Here is a 7,605-nt window from a genome sequence, read left to right on the forward strand (position 1 = left end):
ATTTTATTGCAAATTATTTCATTTACGAGTATCTTATTCCATAAAACAAAAAGGCTGGAATGTTAGATCTGATCAAATAATTGAATCGATACTCCCTCCCCTGGGAACTGAACTTTAAGTCACTTCACAATGGACATTCCACTTGTTTAGACCACATTTTCTCTCCCTTCCAATCTTTCCCAGAAGCCAGACCTTCACAGAGAATTATCTGCCCAGAAAAAGCCCACCTAGAATTCTTTAAAAACCTCTGACACCCTGTCTTTGGGGACTGGTTCCATTTTGGGGCTCAGCACATCTAGTATTCAGATGACCTAATAAATTTATCCCTTACCACTTTGGCCTCGTGTGTTCCTCCTTCAATGACCCTAAAACTTTTTATGAGCTATTATCAGAAGTCCCATAATGCCCCTTCTGCTCCATTCTATTTGTTGTGGCAGTCATAAAGGCCCACCAGATTAGAGAAGGGGGAGGGACGACATGGACTCTACATCTTGACTGGGAAGTTCAAGGGTCTGTGGGATTGAAAATGTTGTCTAGCCATGTTTTGGAAAGTACAACCCACAACAACAGGGCTCTTTTTAAAAATATATATATTTTTATCGATTTTAAAAAGGACGGGAGAGAGAGAAAGAGAGATAGAAGCATCAATGATGAGAGAGAATCATTGTTCAGCTGCCCCCTGCACGCCCCCTACTGGGGATCGAGCCCGCAACCCAGGCACATGCCCTTGACCAGAATCAAACCAGGACCCTTCAGTCTGCAGGCTGACACTCTATCCACTGAGCCAAACCGGCTAGGGCCAACAGGGCTCTTTTTGAATATCTTGGAATGCCTTTAACTCATAGTACAGCTGCAGATATTTTAGTCTAGATAAATACATTTAAAAACCAGGTTGAATGCAGGATGAAATTGTAAGTTCATCTAAAAGAGAAACTTAATTAAATGCATTTTAAAAATGCTTTTAGCATGGTGAAAATGTGTGGTTTGGGTTATTCATTTGGTCACATTTCATTGGTAAATAAATAAATACATACTTTGATTGTAAAAGTATGAGTGAATAAAAGGTAGATATAACCACAGCTGTCTCTCTATTACCCAAAAGAATATAAATATATGTGTGCATGTTTACACACACACACACACACACACACACACACACACACAATTAGCTTCAGGAAGCTAATTCAGGAATGTCAATTTTTAAAGATACTTTATTTTTCAGCAACCTTATTTCCCTCTCTGTCCAAGACATTCAGCGTTGCTCCTACCCTTTCAATGCTCTGAGCAGTGAAGGCTTCAGTCCAGTCTTTCTCGGATGGCTGAGCACTCCTCTTCAGAAGGGAACTGCTGATGAGGCACCAGGGCAGCTGCAAAGGAGTCTGACACCTCGGTTAAGTGGCAGCGAACTCGGGAGCTGCAGCAGTCCACTCACCCTGAAATTCCTCCTTGGTCGCAGCCTTTTCGACAGTGCTCTCCCCTTCCTTTTCAATCTCTGCAGAAGCAGAGGTCAGGCATGACCTCCCATGGGTGTCCACACATGCGCAGAACTTCCCAGGCCCGCATGGATGGCGTCAGACCCACTGGGTGAGCTCCCTATTGTTGCACAGGATGGCAATGTCCACACAGTGCAGAGGGAGTCTGAGTTACACAGAGCGATGGCTGGCAGGTTAATGTAAAGCATCTGTGAGAGGCTGGTGCTCAGCCCTGGGGCCAGTAATCACCCAAGTCTCAGCTCCTGGGAGGCTGCCTGGATCTGGTCATGAAGGTTCCAGGAGTGAGGTGTCAGCAGTGGGAGTGGCTCCAGTGGCAGCAGCAAACCTCAGCACAGCTCGCTGGCCCGTGTTCCTGGATATGGCACTGACATCAGCAGGGTTTTCAATGGCAGCAATGGCACAAGCTGCTAACAGAAGCTCCTCCCAGGTTTCTTCAGATTGATGATGGAGACGCCATCACTTTTCCAGATGTACTGCTCCATTTCCAAGTCAAGGTTGGTGTCACCTCAGAGTGTTCCGGCTGCAAGGAATTTGAGGACATCCTCCTCCTTCATTTGCAAGACATCAAGGGCTCTGGGCATTGTGAAAGTGTCTCTATTAGTTACAAGGGACCCCAGGACAATATTCTATGATCCTTTCTTTTGGTAGCACAGAAAAGCAGGAATGTCATTTGTAATAAATAAAGAAAAGTAGTATATCAGTAACTTAGATTGTGGCCAATTTATATACAGTGAAAACTTTGAATAAGATGCACAAAATTCTAGATCTGGAAGAACTCTCAGCTCTTTGCAGCTAAAGGTCACTGCTATGGGCTAAATTGTGTCCCTTCATAATTCATGCTGAAGCTCTAATCCCCAGCACCTACCATCTGACTGCATTTGGAGAGAGGGCCTTTAAAGACATCATTTAGTTAAAATGAGGCTAATAGGATGAGCCCTAATTCAATCTCACTGCTGTCCTAGTAAGAAATTCGGACACACAAAAAGGCACCCAGGGCACATGTGCACAGAGGGACAACCATGTGAGGACACAGCAAGAGGGGGCCCATCCGCAAGCCAAGGAGAGAGATCTCAGAAGAAACCAACCCAGCTGACACTGTGCTCTTAGACTTCCAGCCTCCAGATCTGTGAGAAAATAAATTTCTGTTGCTTAAGCCACCTATCCAGTGGTAGTTTTGTTTGGCAACTTAGGGAACTAATACAGTCAGTCAATCTACTATCTAAATGCACGAATTATCTCTAATATTTTTCTAATTCCATCAAGAGTTTTCTATCCAAAACTTTAATTAGAATGGGCAAAGTCTGTTCTTCATAAAGCCCCATCTTTCCCCTGAAATCCCCTCCTATATTGTGCTCCTCTTACAGGACCTCATATATAAGGTCCTCGTGTGCTTGGGATCCTTTTATAATGAACAGTTCTGAATATCTTCAAAGCATGTTATTAACACGATTTCCTAGAAAGAGCACAAATATGGTTGAAAATTAGCTGTTTTATTATGAAGTCAACCTAAAGTTTAAATATCACTTAGGCTGTAATTTACCTTTTTTAAAAAATGAACAAACTATAGTGTTAGGGGCAAAGCATTTGATAATTTAATAGCTAGGAAAGACTTTTGCCCGCCTTTGTGATTGTGAATGCTTTGCCCTTTCTGCACAATGATGATACTACTATCACTAATCCTTATTTAAGCATAAGCTGGCAAGAGAAACAACAATAACAAACACCTTTCTCTCAATTAAAGAAGAAAAAAATATGTTCATATTTTAAAAAAATAAAAGTTGCAAGTATTTGTGTTTACTTATGTAAGTAGTTTTGTTTCTATCTGTATATCCATGTTAGTATATCAAGTGAATTATTAATTGAACCACTTCTGAGCCATACGTCTGTGGATAAATTTCTTAATCTAAGGTACAGTCCCCTCATCTATAAAATGGGGCTAATAAAATGCTATTTCCCAAGGATTTAGGTGGAGGCATTAAATAAAACATATTGCAAAACTCTTGGAAGTATGGCTGATACACAGCAAAAGATCAGTAAAAGTCATCAACTATAAGATTTTATTACCATAAAGCTCATACACTGAATTCCTCAAAGGCAGACACCTTAGTTATCTTAGGGCCAGCATCATGCCCTGGAGAGCAGGCTCTCTATGAGCATCGTAGGCTGACTTAAATTATCGTAGGCTGAACTGAACTGAAATAGATAGTAAGTTTATACATTTACACAATGCTTTATGTTTCTATTACTTTTTGAAAGTATTTTAATATTGCAAAGGAAAAGGTGTTAAATCATAAAATATTTAGCTGGGTAAAATAAGCTATATTAAGGAATCTAAGTCAGTTTGGGCTTATAAGTACAATGCTTCCTAAATAATACCATCTATACTAATAAAAGGGTAATATGCTAATAAGAGCAGGTCAACCCGACATCTTCCCTTTGTCCAGTCCTCCTTCCAGACAAAGCCACAGTGGCAGGGGCTGAGGCAGAGGTGGTTAGGGGCGATCAGGCTGGCAGGGGAGGGCGGTTAGGGGCAATCAGGCCAGCTGGCAGGTGAGTGGTTAGGAGCCAGCAGTCCCGGATTGAAAGGGATGTCCGACTACCGGTTTAGGCCCGATCCCTGTGAGATTGGGCCTAAACTGATAGCCAGACATCCCCAGAGGGGTCCCGGATTGGAGAGGGTGCAGGCCGAGCTGAGGGACCCTCTCTGTGCATGAATTTCATGCACCGAGCCTCTAGTGTACTATAAGTAAACATGTTTCACAGAAAATTTAAAATTTTGTTGATATTCCAATTTTTATTATTTTAATCAAAACATTTTTCTTTAGCTATTTAGAGTTGATAAATTTGTTTGTGCTTTTAAAAACTTCAATTTTTCTTTCCAAAAAATGACAAAACCTTTTGTTAATTTTCAACTTTTAAGAACCTAAAATCCGTTCAAAGCTCAAAACTAATACAGGCCCAGCAGGTGTGGCTCAGTGGTTGAACATGTACCCATGAACCAGGAGATCACAGTTTGATTCTGGTCAGGACACATGCCTAGTTTTCCTGGCTCCATCCCCAGTAGGAGGCATGCAGGGGGCAGCTGATGGATGATTGTCTCTCATCATTTATGTTTCTATCTCTCTCTCCTTCTCCCTTCCTCTCTCTGAAATCAACAAAAACATATTTTTAAAACACATGATACCTGCAGAAGGCTACTCAATTTAGCAAAAGTGTGTTCTCTCTGTTTCTAAGTGTTACAGAGAACTCATTATCTTTTTTTACATATAAAGAATGTCACAATAAGCCAAGGATATCAACTCATAATGAACTCATAAGAGGAACACTTATTTTGAGGATTTATTTCTTGCTCTAACAGTTTACCCTAAAGAGGATTTCTAGAAAGGTATGCCAGACCAATTGGACAGTGTCAGTGTGGTATAATGGAGAGATCACGAGAACAGAATCCAGGAATCCAGATTCCAGGCCTGACTCCCCTATTTAAAAACATATCATTTCTAGTCAATATCACTAACTTTCTCCGGATCTCAGCCTTATTTTCTGGAACACAGGAAGTATGATGTATGTGTGTCTTTCTCTGTGAGGATATGATTATGCTTTAGGAAATGGAGAACAATTTAAATATGAGACATTTTTGCCTCACATATTGTCTTCTCTGATCTATTTTCTCTATGAAAGCAAGTACTAAGTAAGCCCATGCCACCAATAGATCTTGAGTGAATTTCATATGTAGTTCTAATATTTACTGCATGCCTTTTGTGCCATTTATTGCCTGGCTACTATGAGCTAGGACTTGAAATCCATTACTGCCTAATCTTTAGAATGCCACTGCTAGGTAGTCATTACGAAACAAAAAACACCAAAAGTGTCAGTCCTTTATGTTTTGGGCACACATGCAGGGAAAAGTTCTAATGAGCCAGGGAGATTTTGCAGATGGAGCTTCTGGTGCCCAGAGAGGTTGAGTTGCCCAAAGTTAAATAGAAGGTTCCTGACAGATACAGGCTGCAACACTACTGGGAACTCCACTTAACCCTATGGGAACTGAGGCTCAGAGAGGTTAAATAATCTGCCTTAAATTTCCCAGGCAGCAAGTGGTAGAGCCAGGACTTAAACCCAGGTCTGTTGACTGACTGCAAAGGTAATGTTCTTTACATTACGACACAGTATAAAAGGAAAGCATGTTAGATAAGCGCAATGCACCACCTTTCATTTAATTAACAGTTGTAAAATAAATCATCTAGTGTTTTACAACTTCCTTGTTCGCTCTCTCCTCCCTCCTTGGCTGCGCAGCCTCTCTGCTCTTCCACCTGAGTTAGCTGGTCTCCCAAAATCAGACCTGTTCTCTTCTCTTTGAGGTAGAAAGGCTTATGGAGCATTATGTTCTCTTTTCTTTTCTCTCTTGTTTTCTTTCTTTCTCTTATTTTCTTTTTCTTTTTTTTTTTTTTTTGCCAGCTTTCCTTTATATAATGCTAAACGTTCAAGGATTATCTTCCTTAACAATGCCAGATCTTTGATACAATTGATTTAGGAGAACAGTTTCAGCATAAGGATGAATTGACAAAAACTCTTATTGAAGCAGGAAAACTTTGTTCCACTGCAAATAATCAAGATTATAGAAAACCCTCTTTGTTCACAATGTCCTATGGTGTCGCTATTCTTTAGTGAACCTTCTCCCTAGGAAGGCTTCCTTCTTCAAATGCCTTCTTGAGAGTCACTATCAGTGCTTTAATGCCCTATGTTATTTCTGCTCAATAAAAACATTTTAGCTTCCTTTTCGTTTTTTTCTAGTTAGCACCATTGGAAACCAGATGAAAGGCGGCTTCTCACTTTGCACTGATAGTTGATCAAGATAAACCTACAAACACAAAGGTTACAGAGATGATATTGTACAAGCTATACTAAGGTCGAGTAACGAGAAACCCAATAACGGGATTAGGGGAAAATCAGCACAGATAATCTTCGGCATCCAATGTTCACCCTGAAAAGACTCCGTGCTAGCCTAACGATTTCCTTTGCTCTTCATAAAAGAACCTTGTTCAGCTTTCTGAGCCCTTCATTGTCATGAAATCAGTCATTTGAATCAAAGTCCTTAAGGACATTTTCCACGCTGAGAGTACTGCTTTAAAAGGTGTCTAATTATCCTGCAGCTACCCAGCATGCCCTATGACTTGACAGGTTATTTTCTACCTTTCAAGCACGTAAGAAAATTCAGCAACAGAAATGCTCTTTATAAGGAATATTTAACTCACTTCTTAGCCATAAATTCTCCTATTTAAGAATCATTAAGGGATGCAGTAAAACAGCGTGGTTAGAAGGAAGGGCTTTCAGAGTCACGCAGGCACTTTCTAGTTCTGTGACCTTGAGTAGTCACTTAACTACCCTGTGGCTTAGTTTCTTCACCTATAATACAAGGTGACTGCACCCACCTCATAGGTGGAGGTAACGATCTTGTTTCTCTTTCTCTAAATAATGACAATGGTTAGCACCACCCTATGCATGGATGGCTTACTAAAAACATAAACAAACAATAATAGTTGTGTAAAGAGCATTGTGAGGATTGTTGTATAGGTTACCATAAAGATTAAATAATATATGCAAAGTACTTAGCACATTGTAAGTGCTCCATAAACAATTATGAACTGCCCTTAAGCCAATTTAACATGTACAACTTGGGTTCTTAATGGTAAGATTACATACCTTCAGATCATAATGAAAGCAAATCATAAACCAAATTCTGCAACACATATAGAACAATATACTAACAAATAGATACAATTCAGTTCATAAAAACTATTCCTTAAAGTTTGATAAATTTCTAGCTCTTGGTACAGTTAAGTGCTCCCTTTAACATCTTGCATGAAATATTTACTCAAAACAAACTCATCATAAGAAATCTTCCCACACCAATGACTGAAACCAACCTGTTTAGGGCTCAAGTCTCAAGCATCATTCCTACTGCTAAAGGCTGCAGGCCTCCTTGCATTCTCAGGCTATGTTCATATCTATGCATTTAAAACAATTTTAGCCAATGCACATATTCTGAAGAACTTTAGTTTTACCAAGGAGAGCTTTCTTACATTAAGGATGTTGCTCAATAAGTTACTTTTTTTCT

General features: G+C 40.0%; 1 pseudogene across 1 annotated transcript; it reads right to left on the bottom strand.

Annotated features, from left to right (window-relative positions):
• Positions 1-1,391: 1,391 nt before the first annotated feature.
• Positions 1,392-2,074, bottom strand: LOC308535794 (small ribosomal subunit protein uS2-like; annotated as a pseudogene). The gene has a single exon. The product of its transcript is annotated as a small ribosomal subunit protein uS2-like (transcript).
• Between the last annotated feature and the right edge of the window lie 5,531 nt (positions 2,075-7,605).

This window comes from Myotis nattereri (assembly GCF_964212035.1).
Source record: "Myotis nattereri genome assembly, chromosome: 2".
NCBI lineage: Eukaryota > Metazoa > Chordata > Mammalia > Chiroptera > Vespertilionidae > Myotis > Myotis nattereri.